The sequence below is a fragment of the Dermochelys coriacea genome, chromosome 2 (assembly GCF_009764565.3).
Source record: "Dermochelys coriacea isolate rDerCor1 chromosome 2, rDerCor1.pri.v4, whole genome shotgun sequence".
In the NCBI taxonomy this organism is placed as follows: Eukaryota; Metazoa; Chordata; order Testudines; family Dermochelyidae; genus Dermochelys; species Dermochelys coriacea.
Window position 1 is genome coordinate 71725669 of NC_050069.1, and position 13015 is coordinate 71738683.

General features: G+C 38.9%; 1 protein-coding gene across 10 annotated transcripts in view; it reads left to right on the plus strand.

The window, feature by feature from the left end:
- RB1CC1 (RB1 inducible coiled-coil 1) overlaps positions 1 to 13015 on the plus strand; it is a 161899-nt gene that overhangs the window by 11160 nt on the left and 137724 nt on the right. For 9 of the 10 annotated variants that reach the window (XR_006278842.1, XR_005290855.2, XM_043507869.1 and 6 more), the window contains exon 2: positions 7801 to 7921. The gene's annotated coding sequence lies outside the window, so the exon portion shown is untranslated. Of the gene's footprint in view, positions 1 to 5447; positions 5582 to 7800; positions 7922 to 13015 lie in introns of those variants that run through there. The other variant, XM_043507870.1, reaches the window with a different exon arrangement.

Genomic DNA, 13015 nt, shown 5'->3' on the forward strand with positions numbered 1-13015 from the left:
AAGATAGATAATCTCTCTGATTTTAGTTTTGTCATCATATTTCTATGAAACTATGAACATTCAAAATACTGTCCAAAATAAGCATATGAAATTTTAAGTAGAATGGAGGAGCATAAAACTCCAGGGATCACTTCAAAGACTAGCTATACAATCAAAAATAGAATGGCTACAGAAAGAAGATACAAGTAGGGTATTTAAACTCTAGAACAGTAAAGTAGTACATCATCATCATTATGACAAATCCGAAAGGACATGGCCTTCTTGCAAATTGAGTGATTGATGACAAGGTGCTTAAGGTAGCCTGGTTGTATATTTGGTTTTTATCCATCAGTGACAATCTTGTTGCCCCGCTGAAACTTTTGATGCCCCCATGATAGCCAGCCACATATCAACATTCATTGGTACACAGGTTTGGGATTCATTGGTCTTCCATTCGAATGATATGTTCATCCCAAGAAAGTTGTTGAAACTGAACCAATGCTGAAGGAGGCGATTCCTGTGTTTGATTTCAAATATCCTAATAGCTGATCCTGTCCTGCCACTTGATATGAAGCAGCTGATGAAGACAATGAGACTCAAAAACATCAGTCCAGTATTCTTCAGCTTTCCTCAGTACCCACATTTCACTTCCATGCAGTGAAGTTGGTATAATTGTTGATTTATAGCGCCTCCGCTTTGTAGCAAACTTGATATAATGACGTTACCACAAAGGCTGGTGGAGCGCCCAAAATGTGGCTGCTGCTGCTGCTCTATGCATGTTCAGATCTCTTGAGCATCTTCCAGCTCCAGTGTCCAGGACACTGCTCAAATACTTGACAGCTGCCACCTGTTTGATGTCCTGTCCAGACAGATTAATACTGTGCTGGTTGTGATATGGAGCTGGAGAGTGCTTCATGGTAATGACATGACACTTCGTTTTATCTGGCTTAATAACCAGTCTAAGGCTTGCTGCTTTTGCTCAACCAGAACAGCCATAAACTGCAGCAATTTACTGAACTGAGCCAATATGACAATGTCATCGGGGTATCAAGATATTGAAACAGAATGATGTTCAGTTGAATGCTACCAACAGCTGCCTCAGGTTTATCCATCAACTAATCAGTGCGGATGTTGAACAGTGATGTTGAGAGAACACAGCTTTTACACACAACTGTGGAGTCAGGGCAAATAATAATAATACAAATGATACTTCAAATAATATAACGTACCTCTAGACAAAAACCATATTCAGTCAGGTGAAAAATCAGCAGTCAGATCTAAAAGAATTGAAAGAAACTGAAGAGAAGGTTGTCATAGACTTCAGTGAAATCAGTTTTAGCACTGTGCTAAGCTCTAAAACCAGTTCAATTTTTATTTTTAAATAAGTGACACTTTAATTTCTTTGATATCACAACTTTAACAGAAATAGCAAATTGGAATTTAGCCATTTGGGGAGAGAGAGTATGCATTCATCAGGTGGGGAGGGAACTTATTTTGAAAGAATGACAAATGGAGGGCATATGTAGCATTTATTGATCTTGAGAAAACATAAGACTTGCTACCATGGGAGCTGTTTTTTGGAATATTGAGATTGATGGGAGGGGGATTGCAAGTGGAGATGTATCATAGAGGCACTATGGTGGTAACAGTATTTGGAATTTCAGAGTGTCTTCAGGTGATTGTGGATTTGAGACATGGCAGTGTGCTGAATCCATTTCTCTTCATCCTAGTTCAGGAGTTAATCAGTAGGAGGATGAAGCCTATGTGGGGGAAGGGAGAAAACTGATGTATGCTGACAATCTGACCCTTTTGACTGACAGCAAAGAGGAAGTGGTAATTATCAGAGTGGGTATCTGTGTTTGAAGACAACACACAGAAAAGTGAAGTTGTGAAACAAGGAAGGTAGAAAAAGAGCTGTTGATTGAAGTTTCTGGATAGATGCTGAATCAGAAGAAAGAATTTGTGTACTTGGGAGGTACACTTAGTGCCATCGAGGAGAGATCTGGAGAATTGAAAAAAAGAATCCAGTGTGCATCAGCAGCAGTGGAAAAAGGTGTCAGGAGTACTGTGGAGCCAGCAATTAAAGTAACATACTGAAAGGAGAAGTTTATATTGAAGGGGTGGCAAAACTTACTGGCCCTCCGAGCTACATACGACATTCTTCAGACGTTGGAGAGCCAGAGTACACTGCCAGAGGGAGCTGGGGCTCAGGGCTTCAATGGTAAAGGAGCCACATGTGGTTTGTGAGCCAGAGTTTGGCTACCCCTGTTGAATTGTGTTTTTGTCCCTGTCTGCTTTGTTTGTAAACAATGGGTATTATGGAGATGGAAGAAAAGATGCAGGTAGTAAAATATATACTGAGGAGAATGGTGGTCAAGTGGAGGGTAGACAATTGCATGGAAGAAATTTAAAGGGAAGGTGAACTAGGGGTTCTAGGTGATTGACAGGCTGAAGAGCACATATTTGAAGTGGGCTGGATGTATAATAAGAATGAGAGAAGAATGACCAGCAAAGAAAGCATGGGAGGTAGACGTAGTAAGAGAGGATGTGGAAGACTAAGGATACAAAGACTTCATGAAGAGAAGATTGAAGAGAAAATGCATTATCCAATGACTCCAAGATCGCTTTCTTGAGTTGTAATAGCTAATATAGATCCTATCATTTCGGAATTATAGTTGGAATTATGTTTTCCGATGTGCATTACTTTGCATTTATCAGCATTGGATTTTATGAGAGGCCTTGTCAAAGATTTTCTGAAAGTCCAAGTATGGTATATCCACGGGATCACCCTTGTCCACATGTTTGTTTACCCTTTCAAAGAATTCTTGTAGATTGGCGAAGCATGATTTCCTTTTACAAAAGCCGTGTAGACTCTTTCCCCTACAAATCATGTTCATATATGTGTCTGATAATTCTGTTCTTTACAATAGTTTCAACCAATTTGCCTGATGCTGAAGTTAGGTTTACCAGCCTATAATTGCTAGGATGGCCTCTGAAACCTTTTTAAAAAATTGGTGTCACATTAGCTATTCTCCAGTCATCTGCTACAGAAGCTGATTTAAGGAGTAGGTTACATACCACAGTTAGTAGCTCTGAAGCTTCATATTTGAGTTCCTTCAGAACTCTTGGGTGAATACCATCTGGTCCTGGGACGACTTATTGCTTAATTTATGTATTTTGTTACAAAAGCTCTTCTATTGACATCTCAATATGGGACTGATTCCCAGATTTGTCACCTAAAAAGAATAGCTCACATATGGGAATCTCCCTCACATCTTCTGCAATGAAGACCAAGGCCAAGAATTCACTTAACTTCTCCACAATGGCAGTTTCTTCCTTAAGTGCTCCTTTATCACCTTGGTCGTCCACTGGCCCCTCTGATCATTTGGCAGGCTTCCTGCTTCTAATATACTTGAACTTTTTTTGCTGTTAATTTTTGAGGTTTGGCTTGTTGCTCTTCAAATTCTTATTTGGCTTGCCTAATTATATTTTTACACATGATTTGCCAGAGTTTATGCTCTTATCTATGTTCCTCAGTAGGATATGACTTTCAAATTTTTAAGATGCCTTTTTGCTTCTAACCACTTCTTTTGACTTTGTTTAGCCGGGTGGCACTTTTTTGGTCCTCTTACTATGTTTTTCATTTTGAGTACACATTTAATTTGAACCTCTATTATGGTTTTTAAAAAGTTTCCATGCAGTTTGCAGGCATTTCACTGTTGTGACTTTTTCACTTAATTTCTGTTTAACTAGCTTCCTCATTTTTGTGTAGTTCCCCTTTCTGAAGTTCATTACTACTGTTTTGGGCTTCTTTGGTGTCATCCTCTCCTCCCTCCACAAGGCTGTTCAATTAAATTATAGTACGGTTGCTATTACCAACTGGTTCAGCTATATTCCACTTCTTGCACGAGATTCTGTGCTCCTTTAAAACTTGGCAGCAAACGTGTACTGCTTAATATTTTATTAAATTAATTAAAATGATTACAGTAAATTTAGGCAATAGCATAGATTGTCATAATTTAATATTTTAAAATAGGTTTATTTTAAAAACCCGGTATTTAATTTAAATAAAAAAAATCTGTTTTTAATAAATTTTTATTCACCCTGAAATGCATAAGCACAAAAGCAGAGTTAAAATTGCTATGGCAACATTTAACTTTAAATTTTAATGACACTTGTAAATTAAAAACTCAACCTTAAAGGAGCCCTGACAACTTGAGTTTTAGCTTAAATATATTTTTAAAAAGCTTCTAAAAAGCCTAGAACTAATCAAAATCCAGTTTAAATAGTTGTATTTAAACAGGTTTACTCTACAGAATTTGAAATTCAAATTTTGGTGTATTAAGGGCCTCTAGCTCAAAGGTGGGCAAACTACGGCCCGCGGGACCCTCCTGCCCGTCCCCAAAGCTCCTGGCCTTGGAGGCTCGTCTCCGGCCTCTCCCTTGCTGTTCCCCCTCCCCGCAGCCTCAGCGTGCCATGCTGCCGGTGCAACACTCTGGGTGGCCAGGCAGCACAGTTGCAGAGCCGTGGCCTGACCTGGTGCTCTGGGTGGTGCAGCTGTAGTGCCACCAGCCAGTGGTGCTCCAGGCAGTGTGGTAAGGGGGCGGGGGAGTGGGTTTGGATAGAGGGCAGGGGAGTTCAGGATGTGGTCAGGGATTGGGGGTGTGGATGGGGTCGGTGCGGTCAGAAGGTGGGGAACAGGAGGGTTGGATGGGGCAGGTGTCCGGGGGGGGCAGTCAGGAATGGGGGCGGGGTTAGATGGGGCGGCAGGAAGCAGTTGGGTGGGGTGTCCGGGGGTGGTCAGGGGACAGGATCAAGGGGTGGTGGATGGGGCAGGAGTCCTGGGGGAGCCGTCGGGGGTGAGAAGCAAGGGGCTCAGATAGGAGGCGGGGGCCGTGCCGTGCCTGGCTGTGTGGGGAGACACAGCCTCCCCTAACCAGCCCTCCATGAAATTTTGGAAACCCATTGTGGCCCTCTGGTCAAAAAGTTTGCTCGCCCCTGCTGTAGCTTAGGTAACAGAGTAAAGAAAACATAAAGTGACACAGTGCATTTCTGAATTTTCACTTTAAATAAACTAAGGTTTTAGCAACATAAAATTGTTAACTTACATTTAATTTTTATGTTATCCTGTAAACTGATTATACTCATTGTTCTTTACCATTAATACATTGGCAGAGGAAAGGGAAGGAAGGATGGATCTAAGTGTGAGCATGTTTTGTTTGTTTTTTGTCATGCTTGGGTCTGCCCATTCACCTTTCCTGTCTGCAAAGGACGCTTATGGAAATCAATAGGGGATCAGAAACACCATTTTGTTTTTAAAAAGGAAATTTGTACATGGTTTTCTAAATGTTGTGCTAGAAGAAACTTGAATTATTTGAAATTTATCAACTAAAAAAAAAAATCAAATTGGCAGTGCACCTTTAAAGCTGAACTGTGGAACTCGTATTTGTTTCTCTCTCCATTATCCAGAAGTGCAGTAATCCAGCTTCCACTCATGAGCCTGGAAATGATTTGTAGTCTGAAAGGATGGTTCAAGCAAAATCAAACAATGGAACATGGAGATTCTGCACATATAGCACAAATGGACCAAAAAGTTACTTCGGTACCATTTACATGTTGCATCCAGATTGGAATGTTATGAAAGCCATAGTGTTACAGTGTTGTTACAGAAGAGTTGGTATTGTATGCCTTTAAGTAGGCTTTTACATCGGCCAGTTTTTATGGATGTAACAGAGGGTTTTGTTGGTTGGGTGCAGTGCCTAATTTTTGCCAGGACTGAGTCCCGGAGACACCTCTAGGCTTGGCAGTTCATATTCCTGGCACCTCTGGGCTTGGTGCATCAGTTATGAATGTAAAAAAATTGCTTGAGCCCCATCACCTTTTTCATTACAAATTAATCACTTGTTGGGTGGGTGGGTTTTATTTTGTTTTCAATAAGCAATGTTGAGCTAAATCAATTAACTTTCTAAATGTGCGAAATGAAATTAATAAGCTTTAAAGAATTCTGTGACAAAACAATTAATTGCACCTCATTAATCATCTCTAAAATTAACTCAGCTTTTCAGAGTTGCCACTAAACTGAAAAAAAAAACCCCCTGCATCTTGTAATATTTTGAGAAGCTAAACAGATTTAATAATTGGACTTTGACTGCAAATTCACCACTCAAAATAGTGAAAATATTTTGCAGGAGATCTAAATACAACATGGTTAATTTGTGTTTGTTTTTTTTTTCTGTTAGATGCTGTATTCTTTTACTTGTATTGATATGGGTAGCTTTTTCATTTTTTTTTTTAATCTTTGCATTTTTCTTGTATTCATGTTTTTCTATCATCTGTCTGCTGTAGGAAGTGTTATGTTTAAATAATAGCTTAGCCATTTCTATTAAGCTGAATGGCATGATTTATAATTATTGTATTTTGTCTCGTAATACAGATTCCCATCTTGTGTCTTAAAGATCTCATTTATAGAACTCCCCTGATCACAAGTTAGGTCGTGACTGTGCTGTGCCTTCAGTATCTGGTCCTAGCCTCTGTTCTGTTTTTGTGTTTCCACTTCATGTTTGTCCCTTCCATTCTTCCTTTCTATCTCTCCCTTCTCTCTCTGTCACACCTGTGATATCTCTTCTTCTCACAGGAGTGCCACTATAAAGGAAAAAGTTAAGCAATCAGCACTAATAGAAAAAGTTGAATTTGATTTTTAAAAACGCTGTTTTTAGTCAAAGAATAAATGGACACGAATCTGACATCAAGAATCATAACATTCAAAAACCGGTAGGAGAACACTTCAGCCTCTCTGGCCACTCAGTAAAAGACTTAAGAGTGGCAATTCTGCAACAGAAAAGCTTCAAAAACAGACTCCAAGGAGAAACTGCTGAGCTTGAATTAATATGCAAACTAGATACCTTAACTTGGGTTTGAATAGAGACTGGGAGTGGCTAGGTCATTACACATATTGAATCTATTTCCCCGTGTTAAGTATCCTCACACCTTCTTGTCAACTGTCTAAATGGGCCATCTTGATTATCACTACAAAAGTTTTTTTTCCTCCTGCTGATAATAGCTCATCTTAATTAATTAGCTCTTACAGTTTGTATGGCAACTTCCACCTTCTCTGTATGTGTGTGTGTATATATATATCTTCTTACTATATGTTCCATTCTATGCATCCAATGAAGTGAGCTGTAGCCCACGAAAGCTTATCCTCTAATAAATTTGTTAGTCTCTAAGGTGCCACAAGTACTCCTGTTCTTTTTGTTTTTAGTCTGTGTAGTGATTTAATTTTTATGTTTTGTTTTTTTTTAACCTGAGAATACCCATTTAAGTATTTTAGGACAATCTAGTGAAGCAGTAGTATTGGAAGTGTGTGAAGAAACACTTGCATAGTTTATATTTAAAATGTAACTACTTGTTCTCAGTTTCTTAAGGAAATGGGAAAATATTCTAATTTGTGGAAGAATCCCCTGGATATTGAGTTCTCTGCTCCTTCTGTATCTAAGCTATAATTTGGTGGTGGTTTTTGTCTCAAGTTTAATTGAGTACGTCTAGCATATGTAACTAAATTTTTGTTTTTACAGCAATTGATTAATCTTAAATTAGTCTAACTCTTTTTGTAGTTACTGAAAAAGTTTGTTGAAAGTGTAATACTTAAAACAAATATTAAGCAAAATGTCACAAAATTATAGTAATTAAATGTTTGTAACATGGATACATCAGTTTGCTCCTGTGAGGTGCAGCACTGGCAATAAAAACTTCCACGTTGTTCAGTTTTAACCAAACATTCTATGGATATTCCTAATTACATTCTGTATCTTTTGTTTGCAGGTCTTTTACTTTCATTTTGAACAGTCATGCCATTCTGTTGCCAAAATCAACTGAAGCAAATGTGCACCTTATTATCCTGCTGTGTTTTAAAGAAGGTGGTAGCTCTGTATAGCTCCTGAAGGTAATCCTTTTTTCCCTTGAAGTTGTAACTTTTTTTTTTTTAAGTTAAGTCTACTACATGGCGATGTGTGACAGTTATCCTATAGCTTGGCGTATTTTTGGTTTGATCTTGGCAATGATTTTGGTTTTTTGTAAATGTAAAAAATGGCAATACTAGCTTTATCATTAAGGATTATGAAAGAATTCTGAGGATGAAATTAACCCCTGTGTACAGGGGCAGCACAAAGCTTTTGGCCCACTTATCAAGTGAGTGCCACTTAAATCTGCAAAATAGGATTTTTTTTTCCCACTAACGTTGAAGAAGCCTTGTACCAGCCCTCTGCATAGAGATGAATTTCATCCTGAGAGAATAGATGATGATTAGCACCGTTAGCTTTTTCCATACCGAAACACCAGAGGATAACAAATCCTACTTAATTCCTGTTGAGCTTTGTTTGACTGTTTTGTCTAGCAAGTTTGTGTGATTTATAGAAACAGTTTTATATTCTTTATCACTGAGATTCAAGTATGGTTATGGTGAAAACAACTTATTGTGATAACTTGTTTATTGACACTGATTTATAATTAAGTTGTATTTTTAAGATTTGGAATTATAGCAATGATTGCTAGTACATTCTTCAGAATCCACCAGATCATTCCACAGTCTAACAGTTTTGTTGAGACTGTATTCCTCTCTCACCAGTGTAAATTAGCACTAAATTCAATGTTTTACCTGGAATTAAATTAGTGGAAGTAAGAGGAGAATTGGGTGCACTGTATATAACACTGTTGTGTTGCTTTCTACCTAAAACCAATGTTTTAGTCTGAGCCCCAAAGGTAAAAATAGAGGGCTTGACTAGTTTGTGTATTTCCTATAATGTATGTTTGAAAAGGTGGGGAGAGAGCACAGCTCCAGAATTTAGAAGGGGAGATTTTTCTGAACTTTTCCGGAGCTAGTCTTTTGAGTTGGTAGCTATTTTATTTGCCCATTTGTCTCCCCCACCCTCCATTTCAATTTCTATTTAGTCCGGTGCCTTTCCCACACTTCCATTTTTGTTTGGCTCCTTCTGCCCCTTGTATTTTATTGTCAGTGTCTGTATACAAAGGAAAGTGCATTTTGCTTTGGAATAACCTGAAGTTTGAATTTAAATCAGTATTTATACTGCCATATCACTCTGTTTGGACACACTTATTCTAATATAATAATGGCTTTTTTAGGTTTAGCTTGTGTCACTTGGAAAAGAATTTAAACTAAACTGAAAAAAGCAATTAGTATGCTGCAATAAGTATGCCCAGATGGGGTTATATATTCTTATAACTAGTAAAATTCTTCCAAGTAGACAAGACTTAACTTTCCAGAATTCCTCCAGCAGCAGAAGAGCTTTTTTCAGTGTATTTGAAATACAGTTTGAAATTTCTCCTACAGCTGTTTACTGGCTCGGAATTGCTTCTAATTGGAAGAGGTTGCTCACAAGCTTTCAGTTTTGTCAAATTCTGCTTCTCCAGGGCCAAACACAAACATGCAACTAAAGACAGGAGAAGAAAGAGAGAAAGAATGCTCATTTTTGTTCAGACAGTGGGGTAGTATTCAGAGTAGCAGCCGTGTTAGTCTGTATTCGCAAAAAGAAAAAGAGTATTTGTGGCACCTTAGAGACTCAAATATTTATTTGAGCATAAGCTTCGTGAGCTACAGCTCGCTTCATCGGATGCATTCAGTGGAAAATACAGTGGGGAGATTGATATACACACACAGAGAACATGAAACAATGGGTTTTATCATACACACTGTAAGGAGAGTGATCACTTAAGATGAGCTATTACCAGCGGGGGGGAGGAGGAAGAAAACCCTTGGGGTAGTAGTAATTGTTTTCGGCTCTGACAAAATTTGTCTCTCCTTTCTCAAGCAGGGAGGATCTCTGGTTTCTCTGAGTGTATCTATGGTAGCAAAATTCATACCCTTAATTCCTCACTAGTGCAAGATTGGGTAATGTGCTAGTAAAAATGATTGAGCCTTTTGTATAGTAATGCTTCCATCTGCCTTGGTTGAAAATTATGGGCCTGAATTTTGGTAGTGTATCAGTGGACAAGAGTGAGGTCAGAAAGATGGCATCAGAACATGAGGACCCCTTCTCAGATGGCACAGACTTTACCTCTTTCCTACTGTCAGATCTAGTAGGTACAGCATCTGGTAAGCAGATTAGTTCAGGGATCTGGGGCTATTAACCTATGTTGTCAGACTTGAAAAATGCCATGTGCCATAGTCCAGTAGAATGCTAACACCCATTAGAACCTAATTCAAAATGGAGGTGGGGGGGGAAAGAAAAGGAATAAATATTGAACTCACCAAATTAAATAACCACGCTTCCTCTTCAGAATATTCTTCGGTTTTTATAATTGTTGAGTCTATGGAAAGACCCAGGATTCAATAGCAGTCACTTCTAGTAGTTGTCTTTAACTCAAATACTCTTAGTCTGTAAACAGAACAACCTTGAGACAGTTTAGGAAGATAACAAATCCAGCTTTCAAAAACAAAAGTTCCCAGCATGTATTTGGTTCTTGTTAGTATTACTTTGCTTGTGTGTTTAAGCCTTTTTTCAGCATTGAAGGGGAAGGATTTAATTGTCCATAGGCTTTGAACACATGAATCTCTTTCCTTTAGGTAAGTCAGATCACATTGGCTACATTGTGCCAACTAAGTGCACTATTTTCCTCATAAAGAACAGGAGATACCTTTTGCTCTGCATGAGGTAGACGTTGAAGGATGCGAGAAACTACTTATTAGAACAAAACAAACCTCCATAAACTGCTGCTTTTCTGATGCATAGGGCCAGTACACGAGATGCTATGTTGGATTGTGTCTGACTTAGTTTAACTGCTGTAAAAGGAGAGTGGTGTGATGGCAGTATGGATATGCACATCCACTGGTTTAGTACTCAGAGGTGATGCTGTGGATCGAAATGTTTCCCTTCAGCTGAGTGTTCCTCAGTCTGAAGAGTTGAGAGGAGACGAGTTCCCTCCTTGTACAAGGCAGAGAAAAAGAAGCAGTATGGAAGTTCAAATGGCATAAATTCCTTGAGTTCTGTATCCATGTTGCAAGTGTGGTCTTCTGGCGTCACATAAAGTGGTATGCAGCTGTTCAAAAGCAAATTGTCTTATTTTTTGTATTACCGTAGTGCCTAAAAGCCCTAGTTGTGGACCAATTGTGCTGGTGATTGTACAGACACAGAACAAAAAGATAGTCCTTGCCCCAAAGAGCTTGCCTTCTCTTATTGCTCTGTCAGTGATCCTAATGTGGCAGGAGCGCTAATGTATATGAGATAGTAGGTTTCTGCTTCTCCAACTCTAAGCATCTAATTTTTCAATGGCTGTGTTTGGTCAGGGAAGCCTGGGTTGAGTTTATGGAAAGACCCAGGATTCAATTGCAGTGGACATATTCCCACTCTAATACTTCTGGGGGAATTCTGTGCCACTGTGTGTGTGTGCATATTTCATGAGCTATGCATATTTTTAATTTTTTGTGCAGTAAAAAGCTTTTGCTGGAAAGTTGCTGTAGTTCTACCTTTTGCGGGAGTGCAGAGACACATGGGGACGGGGCAGATGTGCCTGACTGAATGGGAGAGGCTAAGGGTCAGCCAGGGTCTGCATGGGGGAAGCTGCCTAACAATCCCTCCCTGCTCCCCAAAAAAACCTGTTGCATACTTTTCCCACCCATATCCAACAACCTTCCAAGTTCACACCCAGACTCCTTCCCAGCAATTACTTCCCTCTCCCTCAGGTCCTCCATTACCCTTGACTCCCCCAAGCTTTTGTACTGCTTCTGAGGGGTGCAGGAAATATGGTTCTGTATTGTAGTTTAATTGAATTATTATCTCACAGTTCTGTATTAATATGCCTAGTAAGGAATCTATTTGTCAAAAAAAAAATTTCCTGAATCTTTTTTGTTGTCCGTATTGTTACAGGCATACTTGCTGACAAGTATTTTGAAATAAATGACCAAAAATAATTAAAACTGGTGTGATTATAGTGTGTTATTTTGACAAATAAACTGTTCAGAATTTTGCAGACTTTTAAAATATTGTGCACATAATTTTTAATTTTTTGTTGCAGAATTTGTAATATTCTGGCACAGAATTCCCCCCCAGGAGTAACTCTAAGTAGCATTTAGCCTCTAGTGGGTAGAGGAGTGAGAAGGGGGACCAGTATAGATGCAAAGGTAAAACTAAAGAAAAACTAGAACAGACAATAGACCAGGAGGGAGAGGGGTCATTATAAAGGACAAAAGGTGTCAATTCTAGGTATGTCCACACAGCAAAAATTGTGCCTGGGTTAACCTACCCTCGTATTGGCTTGAATTTTGCTAGTATGGGTAACAGTAGTAGGCTAATGAGCGGAGTACGTACTCCGAGTGTGTGCCAGGCTTGTATTATTCACTCATATTCATTACTGTTGTTACTGCTGTTACAGTTTGACTCAAGCGAGCTCAGGTAGTCAAGCCTGTGCACAGCTTTTGCTGTGTAGACATACCCTATATCAGGTCATACTGCTGGGGTACTGGGGAGGGAACTTGGGAACACCAGTCAGCCAATCCACTGTAAGATGAACACCAACAAAAATAAGTGGTAACTACTGCCGTGACCTTTCTGTCCATATATTTAAAATGAATTTTAGATCAAACAAATTCTGACTGACAAAAACTGGGGACAAAGATAAAGCCCTTTAAAAGGTTGGTAGCTAGTTCAAGTTTGTTGTTAAGGATTTTGTGTGGTGAAAGAGGACATGATTAAAACACATAGTAGATGATAAACTACAAATATACATACTAGAGATGTAAACAAATATTGGTTTGTGTGATGTATTTTTATGTTCATTGTACAATAATTGTATAGTTTTATTTCATGCTACTGAAACAAATAGCCACAAAATAGTCCTAAATAATAAATGGCAATACCTGACAGCGCCTCACCATCTACTGAAGATAATTTGGAAGCAGTTACATCAGTTCAGTCACAGTGCAGGTGTACTGACTGGAATAACCCATCATGGGCCCTTCCAGTATGTTCTCAGTTGAAAGATATTTAGATCTAATAAGCTGTTTTTGTGGTTTAGCTGCCTTCCT